We start from the raw sequence: 22,010 nt of genomic DNA, 5'->3' as shown, positions 1-22,010 counted from the left end.
GTGCTCTCCTCATCTCCCCATCAGTCAACACACAGGGCCTTAAGAGTTTTGAGCTGTGAGCAGTTGAACCCATCTGAGGGTGGAAACAGTGGCTGCCACCTGCTAAAATGAGAGCAGCTTTCCCGAGTCGAATTCATACTTAGCCTCTAGTATTTTGCTTTTACCATCTCAATTAATCCCCACTGCACCTGTACAAAGTGTAATTCTCACCCCAGTTTATACAGATGAGAAACAAGATGCAAGGACAAGCAGGGGATGGAAAACGAAACCTAAATCCAAATTCTTTCTGATGCATACAGAAAGCACTATTAGCCGGGCACTGTTCTAAGTGCTGCCCTTTCATTGCCTCACCTGACCCACTGTGATGGAGGTTCTGCTTTTTTTAAAGATTTTATTTTAAATTGTATGCATATGGAGGGGGAGTGTGAATGTGAGTACAGTCCCTACAGAGACCAGACAAGGGAGTGAGATTCCCCTGAAGCTGGAGTTAAAACAGTTGTAAGCTGCACCATTTGAGCACTAGAAACTCAGAGCAGTTAGCCCTCTTAACGACTGAGCCATCTCTCCCAGCCTTGAGTTAAGTACTTTTATTTTTATCCTTTTATAGACAGACAAGCTGAGGACCAGAGAAGTAAGATAACTTGGCCTGGGTTGTGTGCTTAGTAAATACAGACCAAGGATGTAAACCCAGGCAGTTCCACTTAAGACTCTGTGCTCTTAGCCATGCCTCTCAGTAACCCAAATGCAGCACTTCAAGGAACTTAAAAAAACCAGTGGCCTGAAGGGGCCCCTGACCCTGAGATGTAGTAACCTTATACTATCTAATGATACAAGAAGTCTGTTTCGCATAAGCCTACCCCAGAAAGAAGCTAACGGCTAACTTGTAACACATAAGAGAGATTTTAAGACATCTCCCTGAGAAAGAGGTTTCCAGGCCTCTGATTTGGTAGAACCCTGAGGAAGGGCATGGCCAAGACAGTTACTTCTTTCCAAACTAAAATACATTGTAACAATAATTTGTTTCTACTAATTAAGCTTGCCTCTTTTCTTCCCTTTCCTTCTCTTCCCTTCCCTTCCCTTCCTTTCCCTTCCTTTCCTTTTTTAAGACAGGGTCTCACTAGATAGCCCAGGCTGACCTGGAATTCACTATGTAGACTAGGCTGTCCTCAAACTCACAAAGATCCACCTGCCTCTACCTCACCCTACCACCCTACCATCCCAGTACTGGGATTAAAACATGCACCACCACATATATCACATCCAACTTTTTCCTTTTTCTTCTTTTCTTCTTTCTTTCTTTCTTTCTTTCTTTTTTTTTTAGGCAGTCTTATAAGTAGCCTGAGGTGGCCTCAAACTTGCTATAACCTTGAATTTGAGATCCTCCTGTCTCTGCCTCCCAAGTGCTGGGGTTAAAGGTTTATATTACTACTCTTCTACTACTTACCTATTTTATTTTATATGTCTGGTGTTTTGCCTTGCATGTATATCTGTGTACCATTTGAGTGCCTAGTGATTGAAGAGGCCAGAAGAGGGCATCCAATCCCCTGGAACTGGTTATAAGCCAGTGTGTGCGTGCTAGGAACTGAACCCAGGTTCTCTGGAACAGCCACAAATGATCTTACTGCTGAGCCATCTCTCCAGCCTAGATCTATACTTGTTAAGAACTATAAAATACATACCTATATTTCACTTCTTCCCAGTGACCAGCAGCTTACTGGGCTCTGAATCTCTGCCCTTCTGATTCCAAAAAGTCCTTTCTGCATTCACTATTCTGGCTCTGCAGTTTCAGATGGGCTCTTTCCTTTCAGCATCCCTGTCCTCCCTCTCACTGCAGGCCTTGTGGACGGAGCTGTTAGTACTCCCACTGGCCCCTCAGCCTCTGCAGCTGGGCTCTCTGCTCATCTACTCCATCCATTTAGGGTTCTACTCCTCATCCAAGCTACTAATCGGTTGTGATTGTCACCTCCATGCGACCACTTCCTCTTTTTCTTCCTGTTCCCAGGGATTTTTCTGCTCCCTTTCCTCTGAGAATTCATTCTCTTGTACTTGGCTTCACAGTTTGTAGTTGTGTATGGGGGACTTCCTGCTGGCCTTACTTTATATCCCTTATCTCACTCCCATGATCTCAGTACTATATATTGGTTGTCATTTCACCATACAGGTGTAATATCTCTCTCTCTCTCTCTCTCTCTCTCTCTCTCGTGTCAAAGGTGTACCAAATCTCTTGCTTGACCCCACCATCTGAATACCTCAGAATGCCTCAAACAGCCTGTGTAGAACCACGATCTCCCACTGTGGACTCTGCTTTCCCTAAACATTTGTCATCTCCTAGGAAATTCACAGAAAACTAGATGTCAGGATTGAATCAGCCCCTCCTATCTAAAACTCTTTGAGAGTACCCATGCTGGGTCACTTTTAATTCCTCAGATTTGTCATTTGCCTATAGGGTGTTTAGCTCCTTAAACTAGCTTGTCCTCTTTTACCCAAGGAATCCTCTCCAAATGTTGCTTCATCAAAACAAGTCTTTTTACTTTATCTTTTCTATTTTATCTCCTGATGACCTAATTGTATTGCTTACTTAAAGCTGTATGACAAAAGTCACTCTAAAATTTACTATTTTGAAATAGTAATAATCACTCATTATCAATTCCTGTTTGTGGGATGGGTGTTGTTTAGAAATGGTAGTTCTTGTTGGTGGTCTCATCAGAAACTGCTGGGAAAAGTGTGTGTGGTGGTGGGGGGTACCTGTTAGTGTAAATGTGTGGACATTCTCATGCACAAGTATGTTCCAGTGGAAAATGGAGCTATCTTCTCTGATTATTCCCTACTTTTATTTTTTGAAAGTCTCTTACTAAACTGAAATACCTCAATTCGGCTAGGCTGGCTGGCCAGTGAGCTCTGGACTTCCTGTCTACCCATTCTACCTCCAGCCACCTAGGACTGGTGCTTCAGCCATATTTCCCTGTGCCTGGACTTTTCCAGAGGGTCTAGGGATTCAAACTCAGGTCTTCATGCTTTCCTTGCAGACATTTTATTGACTGAGCCATATTCCTGGCCTGGTGCTAAGTTTCTAGAGCCAGAATGTTCGTTCACCTATGTGGCAGGCACCTCTTGGCCATCATGAGGGGCCCCAGTCTCTCTCTGCTTTGGCCAATGCACATTTCCTGAGCTTCCCTACATGTTGAAGTGACTTCAAAATCAAGAAATGGACAGATGGGGTTGGGGTAAATGCAAGGAGGGAGAGACTTAGGGAGGGAAGAAGGGAAGGAGGGAGGGAGGGAGGGAAGGGAGAGACTGGGCAGGAGGGAGGGAAGGAAAAAGAGATGGAGGGAGGGAGGGAGGGAGGGAGGGAGGGAGGGAAGAAGACAGCAGGAAAGGGCATCCTTTAGATGCACTAACCCCAGAAGCTGCAGAGCTTCATGTCTATAACGCTCTGTTCACTAGAAAGAAGTGAGGGGTTGGGGATTTAGCTCAGCAGTAGAGCGCTTGCCTAGGGAGCCCAAGGTCCTGGGTTCGGTCCCCAGCTCCAAAAAAAAAAAAAAAAAAGAAGTGAGTCACTTAGACTCTGATCACACCTGTGAGAGAGAGCTCTTAGGGGGAGAGTGTGAGGCTTAGATAGGAGACTTTTTCCTGGCATGCATAAGTCTCAAAGAATTCATTACAAAGACTTCTATCTATTTGACCGCTGTGATCCTATTCTCCAGTTCCTAATGGAACACTTGGCACTCCCATAGAGAATAAACAAGTGTTGTTATAGCTATGTGCAATGCCTGAAACAGCCAATGTAGACTGACATATGAGGATCACTCAGAGTTCAAAGCCAGCCTAGGCTAAGTCTAGAACACAGACGGGCCACTAAAGGACGGTGTTTTCTCCTCCTATCAGTCTTCTGAGCTATGGTCCCACTTTAGTCTCTAAACCAAACAATCAACTGCCCAAAAACCCACTGGACATAGGACTAGGCCAGGAGAACATGACTCTTACACTCCCCTCTGGCTCAGAGTAACCCATCTCTGCACTGAGACCAGTCTCCATTATTATTGTCTCAACATGTCTGATTTTTTTTTCTTGTCTGAGGCCTGGGAAGATTACTGAATAAAATCCTGGCTGTACAGCATGAGGAGTTGGGTACAGATTTCCAAAATCCGCATAAATGCTGGAAGAGCATGGTGCCTTGTCTGTAAACCACTGGGGAGACAGTACATGCCTCCCCAGAGCAGGCTGCCTGGCTAGACTAGCTACAGAGCTCTAACTTAAAGTAAGAGACACTGCCTCAAATAGTACAGTGTCAATCCTAAGCCAGTGCCCAGGGTAGCACAGAGATAACAGTACACCCACATTTATCATAGCATCATCCAAAGTACCTAAGAATAGAATCAACCTCATCTTCATCACTGGGTGAATGGATAAAGGATTGTGGTATGTACACACAGTGAAATATTAAGCAGACCCCTTCATTTGCAGTGAGATAATCCTGGCACTCAGGTAGGCAGGTGGATCTCTGTGAGCTTTGAGACCAGGTTGATCTACATAGCAAGTTCCAGGCCAACCTGGGCTACATAATGAGAACCTATTTTTAAACAAAGAAAAAAAGCAACCCATCATAAAACACAACCAATAACAACAACACAAGTGGTTTGGAATGTAGACTGGTGATGACTATGGAATGGGAAAAGTAGCTGGACTGTGGTGGAGCACACCTTAAATCCCAGCACTCAGGAGGCAAAGGCAGGTGATCTCTGAGTTAAAGGCTAGCCGGCTCTACAGAGTGAGCTCCAGGACAACCAGGGCTACACGAAGAAACCCTGTCTCAAACAAAACAACAAAATAACAACAACAAAAGAATGGAAAAGGTACAGACAGGCCTGATCAATGTACACTCGGGCACGTGCTGAAATATCATTACCAAACCCCATTACTGAGATTTTATACAGAATAATAAAAAAGCCAATGTTAGGGGCTGGAGAGGTGACTTAGTTGAAAGCACTTGCTGTTTTTCTAGAAAACTCCAGTTCAATTCCCAGCATCCATGTAGGGTGGCTCACCTAAAACTCCAGCTCCAGAGACCGAACATTGTCTCCTGGCCTCCGTGGGCACCTGTGCTCATGTGCACATACCCAAACACAGACATACATGTAAGTAAAAATAAAAAGTAAGATTTTTTTTAAAAAGTCATTGTCAAAAGGTCTCAAATCAGTTAGCTCTCTAATACCATATTGTACTGGGCAAAGCAAGTCACAGTGATGGGCTGGCTGCCACTCATAATAGCCTACGGTGCATCTTGTAAAAGCCTGGAGTGGACAAACCGAAGGCTCCAAATGCAAAGACATGGTAAGGAGATAGAAATGCTCGCTCTGAGCTGACCGGGATACTGAATACACAAGTTGCAACAACACAGGGAGTCTGGCAAATACAGACATGTATTAATGTATGCATTACATATTTTCAAAACGTATTCGTTAATTTTTTGAGGCAAGTTCTCTTGTAGTTCATGTCATGTTGTGTGGCAAAAACTAGATCCTTCTCACCTTCCCCTTTAACTTCAACATCCTCAATCCACCCCCTAGCCCACCTCACTTGCTACCTGCAGAGGCCTGTGAACGGCCAACAAGGCCTGTTTGGTCAGTTTTTCTTTAAATGTTTGAATGCTTACACAAGTCTGCACAAGCAGCAGCTGCTTAAAAATCTTCCTTTCAATCTTAGTTTTCTCTTTTTTCTTTTGTGAAGGCTTTCTCCTACCCTTTTATTTCAAGAAAAGGAAATGTTAAATATTTAAAATTTTTAGATAACTGAGAAAAGTATACATAGGAAGATAAATACCATCCATCACACATCATAAACTCTCCACTTAGTAGTTAGGAAAAAAATTAGACTGCTCCTACCATACAACATGTAGATTACTATAACCAAACCTGGGTTCAGCATTGCACCTTGCTAGTGTCTTGTCATACTTACGTCTAGACAACTGCTTATATTTTCTTTCAGATATATTTTAAAAGATTTATTTATTCATTTAAATATTTGTTTTATTTATGTGTATAACATTTTCACATACACACATGTGTGTGTGTACCACATGCATGACTGTTGAATTGCCTGGAACTGGGGTTATAGATGGTAGGGAGCCATCTCGTGGGTGATGAGAATTGGATCCAGGTCCTCTGCAAGAGCAACATGTGCTCTTAACTACTGAGCCATCTCTGCAGCCCCTCGTGCTTATATTTTCTGAGCCCACTATAGAACACAAAGGAAAGACCACATATTACATGGGTAACTTTATAAGATAAAGATCAATGCCATCTCCCAATATTGACAAATACATGGTCGTGATGAAAATTTCAAATCGATTTTTTTGCTTGTTTGTTTGTTGTTTGTTTGAGGCAGGATTTCTCTGTGTATCCCTGGATGTCCTGGAACTTGCTCTGAAACTAGGCTGGCCTCAAACTCACAGAGATCCTCCTGCCTCTGCCTTCCTAGTGCTGGGAATGAAGATGTATGCCACTGCCACCCTGCTTAAATCAGTATTTTTTTTTTTTTTGAGCTTAGGTCTTATGCAACTCAGGCTGGCCTCAAACTCGTGTATCAGCATGTCTGATTTATGCTGGACTGGGGATTGATCTCAGGGCCTTGGGACTGCTAGGTAAGCTTTTTATCAACAAAGCTCCTAAGGGAGGTAACTCCTACGTGACTCCTAAGGGACTAAGGGATGTAACTCCTACGTAACTCCTAAGGGACATTACTTCTACGGAACTCCTAAGGGATGTAACTCCTACGTAACCCCTATGGGAAATTATTTAAAAAAATTTTTTTTAATATTTACTAATTTGCAGTGGGTAAGGATGTACTGTGAACAGGACATGTGTGTGGTAGTCAGACGATAACTTTCTGGGGTTGTTCCTCTCTTTCCACCATGTGAATCCCAGGTCATCAAACTCGTGTAGCAGGTACCTTTACCCACTGAGTCATCTCACCACCCCTAAAGGAACAATTTTTTAAGACTAAATTTACCCCTGAAGGAACGATTTTTTTTTTTAAAGACAAAATTCGTTAAATAGCAACAACAATGGATTTGGGCTATTATGGATGTATGGGAATTGTGCTAATGGCTTTGTGATCAATAGCTAACATACTAACATACATGTAATTTATGAGTATATTTTTCACAAAAGTTTATTTTTCTTACCTTCATTTTACTAAAACTGCTAATAACGTTGATTGCTGTTGCTGTTTGAGACAGAATATCATTCTGTGGTCTCAGCTGGACTGGGATTCCTGGCAATCCTCCTGCCTCAGCTTCTGGAGTACTAGAGTTACAATTTGAGCCACCACACCTGGCTTAATAATATCATTAAAACCCATCTTTTGCACAAAATGAATTCTTTATTTTGAATTTTCAGCATTGCTTAATGCTGCACATGGTAAAGTCCTAGTCGCCAGGGTGACACTCTTTAGGGGTGGAGGAACTTGAAGAAGGAAGGGCGAGTAGGAGGTCCAGAGGTTCCTGTGGAATGACTTTGGTGTTAGTCAGGGTTCTGCAGAGTCATAGAACTTACCGGCAGTCTCTAGATAGTAAGGGAATTGGTTGATGACTTACGGTCTGTAGCCCAGAGTGGAAGTCCAGGGATCTAGTGGTGGCTCAGTGCATGGGGCAGGCAGGCAGGCAAAAAAGAGAGAGACTCTTCCTTCTTCCAATGTTCTTATGTAAATCTCCAGCAGAAAGTGTGTCCCAGATTAAAGGTGTGTTCCAGCACGCCTGGTCTGGGATTTGCTTTGTTCCAGGTGACCTTGAACTCAGAGATCTCCTTGGCTTAAGCTCCTGGGATTCATAGCCACTTTGCCTCAAGAGCTCCATGCCAGGTCAGAAACTTGCATCTCTCAGCCTCAAGATCAGGATCACAGGTGAGCCTTCCAATTCTGGATTGTAGTTCATTCCAGACATAGTCAAGTGGACAACCAGGAGTAGCCACTACAGTGTGGTAATGGCTTCTAGGTCTCTTCTTTTTCCTTGCTTCTACTTCTTTGCCAGCAAGTAGTTATTTAGGTTCTAACACACACTCCTAGTATTCTTGCCACGAGATATAGCCACAGGCCTAAAAGTAGCAGAGTAGATAGAACGGACTATAAAACTCTGAAAATGTAAGCATTTGTAAGGTGACTGAATGTCTTAGATGTCTTCGTAACTAAGACCCTTAGTAATTACAAACCCAGTCTTCTCTCTTTGGATGACTGTTTTTGCAGTCATTGTAACTTTAAATACTTTTCAGATTTCTATTTGTTTTTGTCGAGGTTTAGTTTGTTCATTATCTAGGGGATGTGTGTGGTGCTAGCATTGAACCAGGACCTTGTGCATGCTGGGTAAGCACTCTATCACCGAGTTACATCACTAATTTGTTTTGTTTGTGTCACGTTGGAGCAGAGTCTCTTAGAGCCCAGAGTGGCCTGTATGTGTAAACAAATATGACCTTGAACTCCTGATCCCCCTGCCTCTACCTCCCAAGTGATGGAATTACAGAAGAGTGCCACTGTGCTGGCGGTACTGGGGATGGTGGTGAGGACTGAACCTGGGGCATTATGAATGTTAGACTAGCAATCTGACAACTTACATCTTTAGCCCAGGAAAATATTTTTATTACATGATAAATTTTTTATTCTCCTATGTGATGACCATTTAAGCTGTTTGAATTTTGAGCAAACACATACTTCCTAAATTTTATTTCTGTGGGGTACGGCTCAGACTAAAGACTCTTAGTTCGTAGATTAGGTCTATGCCTAACGTTATACAAAACCTTTAAAACAGTTTATACAGGAAAAGTCCTGTTTCCTATTGCCACGTGCAGTATGTGAGCACCAAATGCTCTCTACTTCCACAGCCTCTGGTGTTACCTTTATAGATTATAGGTTGGTTTTTGCCCCCACCAGGGGTTGGGGCTTGTCATGATCTTTTCTTCATATTCAGGAAGTTCTTTCTGTTGTCTTTCAAGAGAGTTTCTCTGTGTAACCCTAACTGTTCTGAAACTCATTCTGTAGATCAGGTTGGCCTCAAATTCTGCCCCACCTGCCTCTGCCTCCTGAGTGCTGGGATTAAAGGCATGCAACACCACTGACTGGCATTTTCAAGAAGTTTTTGTCTATTCTTAATCTATAGAGAGTTTAGTTTTTTAAATATCTTTTTCTATATTCAGATGTTTCACAATTCTAATTTTTCTTTTTTTTTCTTTTCTTTTCTTTTTTTTTTTTTTTCCGGAGCTGAGGACCGAACCCAGGGCCTTGCGCTTGCTAGGCAAGCGCTCTACCACTGAGCTAAATCCCCAACCCCTCTAATTTTTCTTAATATATTGATTTTTACTGAGTGCTAGAATTTTTTTCTTTTAAATTTATTTTATTTTACTGTACAGTGTAAGCGTTTGCCTGCATGTATGTATGTGTGTCCGATCCCCTGAAACTGAGGTTATAGATCTGTTATGAGCTGGAAACTGAACCTGGGGTCCTCTCAAGGACAGCCAGTGCTTTTGAGTGCTGAGCAGATCTCTACCCCATGGCTGGTATGTTAACTAATTTATTTGGATTAACATCATTCACGTATTTATTTAGAGACAAGGTCTTGTACAGCTTAGGCTGGCCTTTATTGACAAAGATGCCAAGGCTGTGGGATGGAGAAAATATGGACTTTTCAACAAATGGAGCTGGAACCTTTGAACAGTCATACGCAAAAGAAGCCTAGCAGGCTGGAGATTAGGAGACTGGAAAGAGAGGAGTAGAGTCATCCCAAAGGAAGTAGGGGAAAAAGAAAGCCCAGAAATTTAGGGGGCAGAGAATTCTTGGAGCAGAAGTCTGACCTACAAGTAAATGTCTGCACGAGTTACCAGTGCAAACCAGAGTTAGGGACGCTGAGGGCCAGGATTCAGTTCCCAGCACACTCGTGCTGCCTTCAGAGTCTGCTTTGTACGTTTACTATGGTGTGTGTGTGGTGTGTGTGTGTGTGTGTGTGTGTGTGTGTGTGTGTGTGAGAGAGAGAGAGAGAGAGAGAGAGAGAGAGAGGCGGGGGTTAGGAGCATCTTATTCTGTGGTCCTATCTTTGAAATCACAAAACCTCAGCTTCCAGAGTGCTGATATTACAGCCACGAAGCAATATGCCCAGTTTGTAATTCTCTCTCTCTCTCTCTCTCTCTCTCTCTCTCTCTCTCTCTCTCACACACACACACACACACACACACACACACACACACACACACAACTTATTTGTATATGGGTATTGCCTCCACACACATGCATCTTGGGTATCCCTGGTGCTGAGGTCAGAAGAAGGCATTGGATTCCGGGAACTGGCACTACAGACAGATTTGAGCTGCCATGTGGGTGATGGAAATTAAACCAGGTCCTCTTAGAAAAAAAAAAAAAAGAATAAGCCAGTGTTCTTAACCACTTCAGGCCCTGTAATTATTTTCTTGATACTTAGAGTGGCAGATGACATCTAGGGCAGAAGAGACTGTCACTTTTGTTCTCTCAGAAGGTGGTGGCAAGGAGCTGGGTCTGATGCAGGACTCCCTAGGCCTGTGTTAGCTATCAGTCTCACAAATGAGCCTGTGCTTTTAGGCTGTGAACATCACAAATACTTCCCAGCAACCCCCATTGGTTTGGGCAAGAGACAGGAGTGGGCTGGGTATGGTTATCCATATGCAGGATTAGAAGGAACTGGAATTCAGTATTTCTTTTCTTCTCCATGGAAGGCGGGCGAGAGCCAGCTGGAATTGAGTGTCTCCCTTTTTCCTGTCATTTCTGCTCTGCTAAACCTCCAGCTGGTTCAGCTCTAGTTAAATCATTTCTCCCGGGGGCAGAAGTTGCTAAGAAGATTGGAATGTGCTTGGTATTTCAACATGATTTCTCTTCTCTCTCTACCAGAAGCACTGGGAGTGGGGGTGGCATTTCTCGGACAATCACCATGAGAACCTATCAGAGCTCCAGGATGCAAAAGTCTGGGAACCCCAAGAACAGGGTGTCCCTGGAGTTTTCATCTCCCAGGCTTGCCCACACGGAGCCTGCAGTATTTTATCAACCTAGTACAGATGCGCTCAATCCTGGCAGAACCACTAGGGAAGTTTCAGCTTTTGGATTACAGACCTGGTAAGATACGACTCTCTTGTGTTTGCTTATAAGTGTCTCCAATTTGGGAGCAAAGGCTTGCTATATGACCTCACTTCTCTAATGGATCTTGGAAGAAGGGGTTGAATTTCCAGTTTATTTAGCTTTTTGTCATCATTAGGAGGGAAGTTTCTGGCTTTTTATGTGCCAGACCGGAAACTTACCTTTTGCCGTTGGATGCTCATATGAGTACAGTCTGCTCTCACAGTTCAGGAAGTTTACATTTCTCCATATTCAGCTAGGGGCTCGGAGCTCTCAAGCTTCCTCTCTGAGGACTCCATAGAGGTTGAAGTCCTGTATATGTATGTACAGTCTTCCAGACTTCCCAGTGGTTTAGTGTGACTTTTATTTTTAAGCTCAGCCTCTTAGTAGCTGCCCCTCTGGGGCAAAGGAATTTATTACTCAGGCCAGCTTTAAGCAGCTCATTTAAGTGAAAGGACACCTCATATTGATGGCCCGTAAGAAGCCCAAGGGTATTCTTCAAGTCCAGCCACATGCCCTACATGTGGGGTAGCCTCGAGCAAGTGCAATGGCTTCTGGATTCTCAGTATTGACCCGATCACAGCAGGCCTCTTGCCAGGTTCTGTCAAACGTCCGTTGGCTCTGTCATTTTGCTCATGTTACTGAGCGAACAGCCTCCTCTTTATCACCCTTCACCTCATCCTTGAGATTTTCCGGTTTTCATGTGGTATAATGGTTTGAATGAGAATTCCCTTAGGTTCATATATTTGCATGCTTAGTCACCAGTTGGTGGACATTTGGGAGGGATGAGGAGGTGTGGCCTTGTTGGAGGAGGTGTGTCACTGGGGTTAGGCTTTGAGGTTCCCAAAATGCTCTCTCTGCCCCGCCCCCTTTCAGGCCTACAGACAAGGATGTAAAGTTCTCAGCTACTACTGCAATGCCATGTCAATCATGCCTGGCATGATGCTAATGAACTGACTCAGAAACTATATGCAAGCCCCGCAGTTAAATGCTCTCTTTTATAAGAGTTGCCTTGCTCATGGGGTCTCCTCACAGCAATAGAACAGTGGCTAAGAGGTTTCCATTCTCTCTCTGCTCCAGACAGTTCCTCCCATACATCCCCCACAGAACTTTCTTCTTCCCATGTATAGCCTCTGCTCTATTGCAGTAAAACTGGGATGGAGGGGTTGGGGATTTAGCTCAGTGGTAAAGTGCTTGTCTAGCAAGCACAAAGTCCTGGGTTCGAGCCTCAGCTCTGGGGGGGGGGGGAACTGGGATGAAGACCCACTTTTTAAGTGGGCCATGCCTTTTTATATGGAGAAGGAACAGGAGGGTAGTTGTCCCTTTTTTCCCTGTTGTTTCTACATGGAAAACTTACCCTAAGGGTACATGAGTTAGGGGTGATGTGGGTTTGGGGTGGTGGCAGCTTATCTTGTATTCTTAGCTTACCATGTGTGGGGCAATGTTGAACATGGAAGTCCGTGCTGAATGAAAGGAAAACCTGGGCTGTTTTGCTGTATAGGAGAGAGCCTCTAGTACTAGACTAGGTTGATGGCCTTGGATGGGGAGTGGTAGGTGAATGCACAGCCTCCTACAATGAGAAGGTGAAGAGGAGTCTCATTACTTGCTTCTTTCTTTGGGGTATCTGTGAGACAACGAAATTAGGCAAGAAAAGAGGGGTTGTCCTGGCTCATGGTTTAAGGGGGTACAGTACTCCACGGGGGGGAGGGGCTGCAGAAAAAAAATTTCTTTAAAGATTTATTTATTATATATAAGTACACTGTAGCTGTCTCCAGACACACCAGAAGAGAGCATCAGATCTCATGACAGATGGTTGTAAGTCACCATGTGGTTGCTGGGAATTGAACTGAGGACCTCTGGAAGAGCAGTCAGTGCTCTTAACCGCTGAGCCCTCTCCCCAGCCCAGGCTGCAGAAATTTTTTTTTTTTTTTGGTTCTTTTTTTCGGAGCTGGGGACCGAACCCAGGGCCTTGCGCTTCCTAGGTAAGCGCTCTACCACTGAGCTAAATCCCCAGCCCCGGCTGCAGAAATTTTATGCAGCCTGTCACACTGTGTCCCAGTTAGCCAGCAGAAAGTGATGCTTCGCTCTTTGTCATTTCTCTCTTTTTATTCACGGTACCACCTATATTCAGAAGAGTTTTCGGTTAAACTCTCAGGAAACATCCTCCCAGAAAGACTCAGAAATGCGTTTCCTAGACACATACATACATAGATGTACATCCTATCAAGTTAACGGTGAGGACTAACATCCCTGGGGTCTTAAAGGAGCCCTAACTAGGAAGATCAGCAGGGCCTCAAACCTTCCACTCTCTGCTGCCCAATGCTGGGAGTTAAGGTGTGCATCACTCTACCCCGTCTACTTGACTAACAGCTATTTCCTCCTGTAGTAGAGAACCATAGAGGTGGGAGTGGATATAAGACCGAGGGTTCAAGATGTACATTCTTTTGTTAGGTGAGGTAGTTCACATCCTAGCACCCTGAAGGCTAAGTAAGGCATTATGATCAGTAACTCAATCAAGGCTAGCCCTGGCTACATAACAAATTCTAGATCTGCCTGGGCTCCTTAATGGGACTTTTTGTAGAAAAGCTGGAATGAGAGAAGAGGAGGAGGAGGAGGAAGAAGAGGAAGAAGAGAAAAAGCTAGGTGTCATGGTCTACATGTTGAAGGAGGATCAGTAATTCAAGGCCAGCCTGAGTTGTGTAAGATTGTTTCAAAAACAATGAACAAACAGAAAACCAAAACCAAACCAAACATGCAAAACTCCCAGCGATGCCCACATGTAGTTAGATGTCACAGTTGGGTTGTCTCTGCCATCTTGTCCCTCGTGTGAGGGTGTGAAGGCACTTCCCACTTCCTTGGGAGAGTGGAGCCCTGGCTTAGGGTGCAGGAACCAAGTGGCTGAGGTATTGGTCCTACTAAAAATAGCACAGGATCCAGGGGAGGCCTCTGCTCCACAGTTCCAAGTAAGAAAGGCAGCAGGCTATCTGTCACATGCTGCAAGCAGGACCAGCAAGCAAAGGGCTGCTGGTAGGAGCCTGTGACAGAATCCAGGGCAGGGCTGGAAAGGAATGCAAGATAAGAAGGCAAGAGACCGGATGCCCAGTTACCGAGGAGGGAAGGCTCTTGCAGGAGGTGGGGGCTGTGCTTGAATCCCAGCAATGACTGCTAGTTGAGTGTGGGATTTTAGCACTGGAAAAACTCAAAAACGAACTAACTAAATATTTCTTCTAAAAGCAAACAAAACAAAGAAAATAAAACCAAAATCAAAACAAAGAAACAGGAAGAGGAAGTTCAGTTTTGTTGTCCTGGGATCTCCCTCCAGGAGCCCCCTTTGGAAGATAAAGCTGTGAGGTGGAGCCTGCTTCTCTCCTCAGCTGGCTTCTCTGCAGGCCACAGCTCGGTTCATGCAAACCAAGGAAATACACGGATAAAAAGGTTTGCACCCACGATTTCCACACCCCGTCTGGGGACAGGAGCTCAGACAAAAGCCTGTGTGCATCCGAACTATGACATAATCTACAGAATAGAACTACCCAAGAATCCTGGCATCCCGTGTGCTCTGGGCAGTAGGACCTACCTTCCACGGACCTCTCAAGCCAGGCAGCTGGTGATTCTTCTTTACTGTGCAAGCTAAGACCATTTCAGGGGAGAGGCTGGGGACTGCAGGAGTCTATTAATGCTGAAGACTCTGAGGATAATGGCACCTTGGTGTGACCCTGAGTTCATTCAGGGCTCATTAAAGATGCTCCCTGTAGGCAGCTTTGGTAGTTGTTTAGATTAGAAACAGCTATTTAAAAATGATAGTTATCACTTTAGTGGAATGAGGGAGAGAGATGATGGCCACAGGCACAAATCATGCATTTATTTATGAACCTTTCCCCTTATCCTTTCTTTCTTTGTTGTTTGGTTGGCTGTTTTTTTGTTTGTTGGTTTGTTTTTGAAATAGAGTCTCCCTGTGTATCCCTGGCTGGACTGGAACTCACTGTGTAGATCAGGCTGGACCTGAACTCACAGAGATTCACCATCAGCCTCTTCCTTAAAAGTGCTGGAATTAAAGGTGTGTGCCACCAGGCCTGGGACTCATCCTTTTAAAAAATTTAAGATTTAATTTAATTTATTTTATGTTTGTGAATGTTTTGCTTGAGTAGATGTACTGTGCATGCCCCATGTCCTTAGAATTCAGAAGAGGTCATTGGACCCCTTGGAAGGAGTTATAGATAGTTGTAAACAGCCAAGGGAATGCTGGGAATTGAACCTGGGTCCTCGTCAAGAACAACTATTCTTAACTGCTGAGCCATTTCGGAACCCAGGGCTTTTTGCATGCAGCCTCCCAATCTTCCTAAATACAGGAGGAAGAACTAATCTCATGGAAAAAGAAAAGAAGTAGAAACGAGAACGGTGAGGGACTACAGTTTAGAACTCCAGAACACTGCATTTTTTTGATTGACAACTGATCCTTCAATTTAGTAGCTTAAAGTCTGGTGGAGACAAGAGGATTATGCTTGCACATTCTGTGTGAGACCCTGCCTCAAAAAACAAAAAAGAAGCTGAGATAGTAGCCCAAGGAGTAAGAGTGCTTGCAACTCAAGTGTGAGAACCCAGGTTCAAATCCCCAGAAGCTTTATAAGGAAACGCTGAGCATCGCTGTGTTTGCCTGCAATCCCAAAACTGGGGGATGAGATGGGTGGATCTTAGGGAGCTCACTAGCCAGTCAGTTTAGCTGAAATGGGAATCTTCAAGTTCAGCTAGAGACCCTGCCCATGGAACCAAGCAGAGCAGGATAAAAAAAGATACCAATATACTCCTTTGGCCTCCAAGGATGCTCATATGCCTTACTGTGTACACACACATACATGTATACCATACATACACACACACATACATACATACATTTATATTTAGAAAGCAAGCAGGCAAACAACCCACAATATTAATAGGAGTGCTAGAAACTGTCCCAAAACAGAGCTAAACAGGAATGGCCAGCACAGAGTGTGTGTGAAGCTCTCAGACTCTGGGATTGGTTGGAACACATCCTACCGCAGACCTCAAGTTAGACTACTGTCCCAGGTGACCAAAGGATTATACTGGAAAGATGCATCTCCATTGGATCTTCACAAATGCTGGGCGGGAGATGAACTCACAGGCCTTCCCTGTACCTTGGATGTATAGAGAAGATGCTTCCTTCCCGTGTGGGCCTCATTTAGGTTTCTGGCTTGCCCGATTCTGAGAACTACCTGGCAACATGTGTGGCTTTCAAAGCAATTGTTAAGACCTAGAGGGTTTATTAAGCAGAAATTGCAGCCTGACTCTGCAAGCCTCCCTGCCCCAGTGACGGTGGTATTCAGTCCTGACTAATGCTCCCACGTGTTCTCTCCCAGCTTGGGAGGCAAGACTGTGTGATGGGTCGCATCTGACTGTTCCTATTCTTGGCACTGTGTGTGTGGAGGGGGGTCGGGGGAGCATGTAACTTACTCAAGTATATAATATATACTGTTGTCCCTCCAAAATTCTTAGTGAAATACTGATATAAGGCCTAAGGAGGAGATGACTCGGTGTTTAAGTACCGGCTGTGTAAGCATGAAGACCTGAACTCAGATCTCCAGAACCTAGGTAAAAGTCGGACACGGATCGTGAACATCTGAAATCCCGGTGTCTGTAGTGAGATGGAGACAGAATCCCTAAAACCTCATGGGCAGCTAGCTTGGTATGTACAGTACTAAAACAAAAGAGGCCCTGCCCTAAACAAGGTGAAAGGCAAGGACTGACACCCCAAGCTGTCCTCAGATGTCTACATGCATGCCATAGTATGTGAATATCTGCACAGGCATACACAGACACACAGACACAGAGAGAGAGAGAGAGAGAGAGAGAGAGGTGGGTGGGTGGGGAGGGACAGAGGGAGGGAGAGAGAGAGGGAGAGAAACACATTGATGTTTCTACATCCCATACGTAGTTAAATTTTACGTTATTTTAGTCTTTGTGTTTGGGTGTTTGCCTGCCAGTATGTCTGTGCATTATGCAGAGGCCTGGTATCCACAGAGGCCAGAAGAGAGCATTGAATCCCATGGAACTTGAGTTACAGATGGTTGTGGGCTACAAAATGAATGCTGGGAATCAAACCTGGGTCTTCTAGAGTATTAGCCACCACTCTTAAAGGCTAAGCCATCTCTCTAGTGCCACATAGTAAAAGAAAAAAAAAATTTAACCAACCAATTGCAGATTCAAAAAGAGCATGATTTGACCTGGATTTCTTTCCCTTAGGTGACCCTTGCTATCCTAGGGCAAAACAATAATACTGACAATATACTTTATGAGCTCTAGTGTGTGTTCTTATTTCCCACCAACCCCTGGAGAGGAAGAGTTGAGCTCTGCACTCCACAGATGAGGAAACAGGTTCAGAGATATGAAGCACGTTAAAAATACTCTTCAAGGGAAGTTGGACTCAGAGCCAACTCTGTGCAACAGCAATGTCCTCCCACTCCCCCATGCTGTTGCCTCGGGGGATGACAAGGCTGTGCCGGGGAGCCCCACTGGTCCAGTCATCACTGTCAGCTGTAACGTCAATCAATGGATGCTAATAGGCTGAGCAGGGGAGAGGGTGGAGTGGAGGTGGGAGACACAGGGTCTGGAGGAGTGGGTGCACGTGGGGAGGTATGACGGTCTGATAGACGTTATCGGCAGATAAGGAACTTGAAGAATCTGTGTCAGTTCACTTGTTGATGACATGTCACATGCTTGTACAAGCCTCTTAGCTACCAGGGTACTGGGCTGTTTGGCTTCGTTTTTCCGGAGCGAGATTGATAAGCACATTCCACTGAGACCAGATACAGCCAGGAGAGGCCAGAAGCCAAACAGCGTATAGACCATGTGAGGAGAGTGGCAAGAAGTCTGCCGTTTTCTAATGCTGCTCGGGGTTTCTGTGAGAGCTCAGGGAAGGGAGAAATGAAAGGAATGTTCGGTGAAAATTGCGTTCAAGCTGAATCTATGTTTCTGTGAAGTTGCAAGTCCTGGCTACTGAGAAGGAGAGAGAGCCTGAACATGTGCGTGTGGGTGAAGGGCATGTTCTCGAATGAGCTCCTGCGTGTGTTTGTGCCACAAAGAAAATGAAGGACAAGCTTTAGAACAAGTGATTTTTGATAAATATTTACAATTTGTTCTCAATCTTTATCCTTGTTGACTTTTTTTTTTAATGTTAGCCTAAGGATTTTTTTTTTTTTTTTTTTGGTTCTTTTTCTCGGAGCTGGGGACAGAACCCAGGGCCTTGCGCTTCCTAGGCAGGTGCTCTACCACTGAGCTAAATCCACAACCCCTAAGGATATTTTTTAATTTTATATATATGAGTATGCTGCCTTTGTGTATGTGTGTATATACACACATGAATACATACACAAACATATATATGTGTGTGTATGTATGTATATCTCTCTATATATATGATATGTATATATGTGTGTGTGTATGTTCTCTTTCCCCAGGATTTTCAGTGGTGCCAAGGAGTTGGAGGTGGGGGAACCAACTTGATAAATAGTCCAAAGCCTTATGGTGGATTTGAACAGGGGATCTCCTAGTTGGTGGTGTTGCTTAGGGAAATTATGGAAATGTTAGGAGGTAGAGTCTTGCTGGTGGAAGTAGGATTTTGCAGGTGGGCTTTGAGGTTTTATAGATTCACCCCACTTCCTGTTTTCTCTCTTCCCCACCCCTCTCCAATGTGGATGAAAATGTGACCAGCCAGCTTTTTTTTTTTTTTTGATTTATTTATTTATTTCATGTATATAAGTCCTCTGTCTCCATGCAAATCAGAAGAGGAAATCAGATTCCACTACAGATGGTTGTGAGCCACCTTACCATTGCTGGGAATTGAACTCAGGACCTCTGGAAGAACAGGCAGTACTCTTAACCACTGAGCCATGTCTCCACCCTGTGCTTCCTGCTCTTGCTGTCATGCTCTCCCTGCCTGTTACCATACCTGTCCCACCATGGTGGACTCTATTCCTCTGGAATCATTAGCTGAAGTAGACCTTTCCTTCCTTAAGTAGCTTTTGGTTACAGTATTTCATCACGGCAATAGGAAAGTAATGGATACAAGTCCACAAAACCAAACCCATGCATACTGGGAGGCAGAAGGACCTAGGCTTTACTAGACAGCGACAGAACTTTGTAAAGAGAAGGGTAACTCAGCTTTAACTGTCAAATGAGCAGATAATGCTGCTCTGGCTAGTTTTATGTCAACTTGACACAAGCTGGAGTTATCTGAAAAGAGGTAAACACAATTGAGAAAATGCCTCCATAAGATGTCAATAGCTGTAAGCATCTTCTTCTTTTTTTTTTTTTTTGTTTTTTTTTTTAAGATTTATTTACTTATTTATTATAAGTACACTGTAGCTGTCTTCAGACACGCCAGAAGGGGGCACCAGATCTCATTACAGATGGTTGTGAGCCACCATGTGGTTGCTGGGATTTGAACTCAGGACCTCTGGAAGAACAATCAGTGCTCTTAACCACTGAGCCATCTCTCCAGCCCAACATCTTCTTTTTTTTAAAAAAGATTTATTTATTTTATGAATGATCTATCCACATGTACATCTGTACACCTGCATGCCAAAAGAGGACATCAGACTGCATTATAGATGGTTTAGAGCCAGCATGCTGTTACTGGGAATTGAACTCAGGACCTCTAGCAAAGCATCCAGTGCTCTTAACCGCTGAGCCATCTCTCCAGCCCTGTAAGCATTTTCTTAATGAGTGATTGGTGACACCCCCAGCCCATTGAGGGTGGGGGGACCCTTTAGCTGGTGGTCCCAGGTTCTATAAGAAAGCAGGCTGAGCAGGTGGTCCCAGGTTCTATAAGAAAGCAGGCTGACAGGAGTAAGTCAGTGAGCAGCACTCCTCCATGGCCTCTGTATCAGTTCCTGCCTCCAGGTTCCTGCCCTGTTTGAGTTCCTGTTCTGACTTCCTTCAGTGATGAACAGGTCAGTGGAAGTATAAGCCAAATAAACTCTTTCTCTCCCAAGTTGCTTTGGTCACAGTACTCATCACAGCAGTGATAACCTTAACTAAGAAAAATGTTCTCCCAGCCTGACCTGCATCACATCATAGTGCTGGAGTTTTACCTCCAAAGGGTGTGATGGTCTTTAGGTTCTAAATTATTTTGTTTTTAATGTGTATAGGTCTTTTACTCACATGGATGTCTGTATGTATGCAGTGCCCTTGGAGTCCAGCATCGGACGTCCTACAACTGTGTCTCCATGTGGGCGCTGGAAATTGAACCCAGGTTTCTCTGGAAGAAGAGCAAGTGCTCTTAGTTACTGAGCCATTTCTCTAGCTCCTCATTTTTTATTCTAGTCACAAGAAGTTACTGAAATTAACATTCAGTGGTTTTTTTTTTTAGCATGCCTACAGAGAAGCATATTGGCCACTGATGTGCAACTAACTACCTAATTCCAGAATGTTCTCCTCACTCTAAGGAGAATGCCGCCCATTAATAGATACTCACTACCCGATCTCCTCTCTCTGCACCTGATGACTGGATTCTGCTGTAGGTCTGTATGGGTTTGCCTTCTCTGCCAAAATAGGATCATGTGATAACATAGCCTTTTGTGTCTGTATTCTTTCATGTAGTGAGAGAATCACTTCAACATCAGCCAATGGACCCATGATGCACCCTGGTACAGATGTGTACACCTTCTCTATCCATTCATCACCTGATGAAAGTTTTGGCTGTTTCTGCTTCAGGGCTGTTATAAATAAAGACACTATCAACATTGGCATGCATGCCTTATATAGACATAGACATGTCTTTCCAGTTCTCTCGGGCATCTACCTAGGAATACAGTTGCTAGTTTGAGTGATAATTTTGTGGTGAACTTTTTGAGGAATTACCAAATGGTTTTGCAAAAAGACCATCCCATATTTATACACCCCAAACCAGTATACAAGGTCTCCAGTTTCCTCACAGATACTTAAGTGATGGTGAAGTGATAATCTCATGGTGATTTTGTCTTGAATTTCCCTAAAATCAAAGGACAATGAATACCTTTTGGTTACTGTCGGCTGTGTGTGTGTCTATATTCGTGTATGTGTGAATCACATTTATTTTACTTTAAAATTACATATGTGTGTGTGTGTGTGTGTGTGTGTGTGTGCGCGCGCGCGTGCGCGCAAATGAGTGTCAGTGCTTGCGAGGTCAGAAGTGTTGGATTCCCGAGAGTTGGAGTTACTGGCACTCATGAACCATTGACTTGGGTGCTGGGAACCGAACTCCTGTCCTCTGCACAGACAGTGTGTGCTTTTAATCACTAAATCATCTCTTCAGCACCCACCCCCCCAGGATATTTCTTTCTTTCTTTTTTTTTTTTTTTTTTTGAGACAAGCACTCACTGTATACTCCAGGTTAGCCTTGAACTTATGACCCTCCTGCCTCATCATCTTGAATGTCGGGATTACAGAAATATGTCACCATGCCCGCACTGCCCACTTTTAGATCGATGTATTTATCTTCCTGCTAAGAGATGTGTATATTCTATTCAGGAGATATCTCCCAGATGTGTGGCTTCCTGTGTTCACCCCACTCTCTAGGTCCTTCCTTGACTTTCTTGCTATCGTCCTCTGACACGATCCTCTAATGCTGAAGATGTATACTTCAACATGTGTTTTGCTTTCCATCCCCTTTTTTTTTCATTTGTGTGGAGCCGTGAAAAGCCTCTTCCACCCAGGTCTGAGTGTCTCCAAAGAATTTAGCCTCCACACCAGTCAAACAGAACTGTTTCATAAGCAAGAAATAAATTGCCATGTAAAGCCACTAAGCTCAGGACGTCGGTGGCTTCACCATAACCCAGCCGATTTGAGCTGATATAAGGAATGGCAAAGGATGGCTCTGTATAAAAAGGTGA

This window comes from Rattus norvegicus, chromosome 1 (assembly GCF_036323735.1).
Source record: "Rattus norvegicus strain BN/NHsdMcwi chromosome 1, GRCr8, whole genome shotgun sequence".
Lineage (NCBI taxonomy): Eukaryota > Metazoa > Chordata > Mammalia > Rodentia > Muridae > Rattus > Rattus norvegicus.
Note: the sequence above shows the minus strand (reverse complement) of the source record.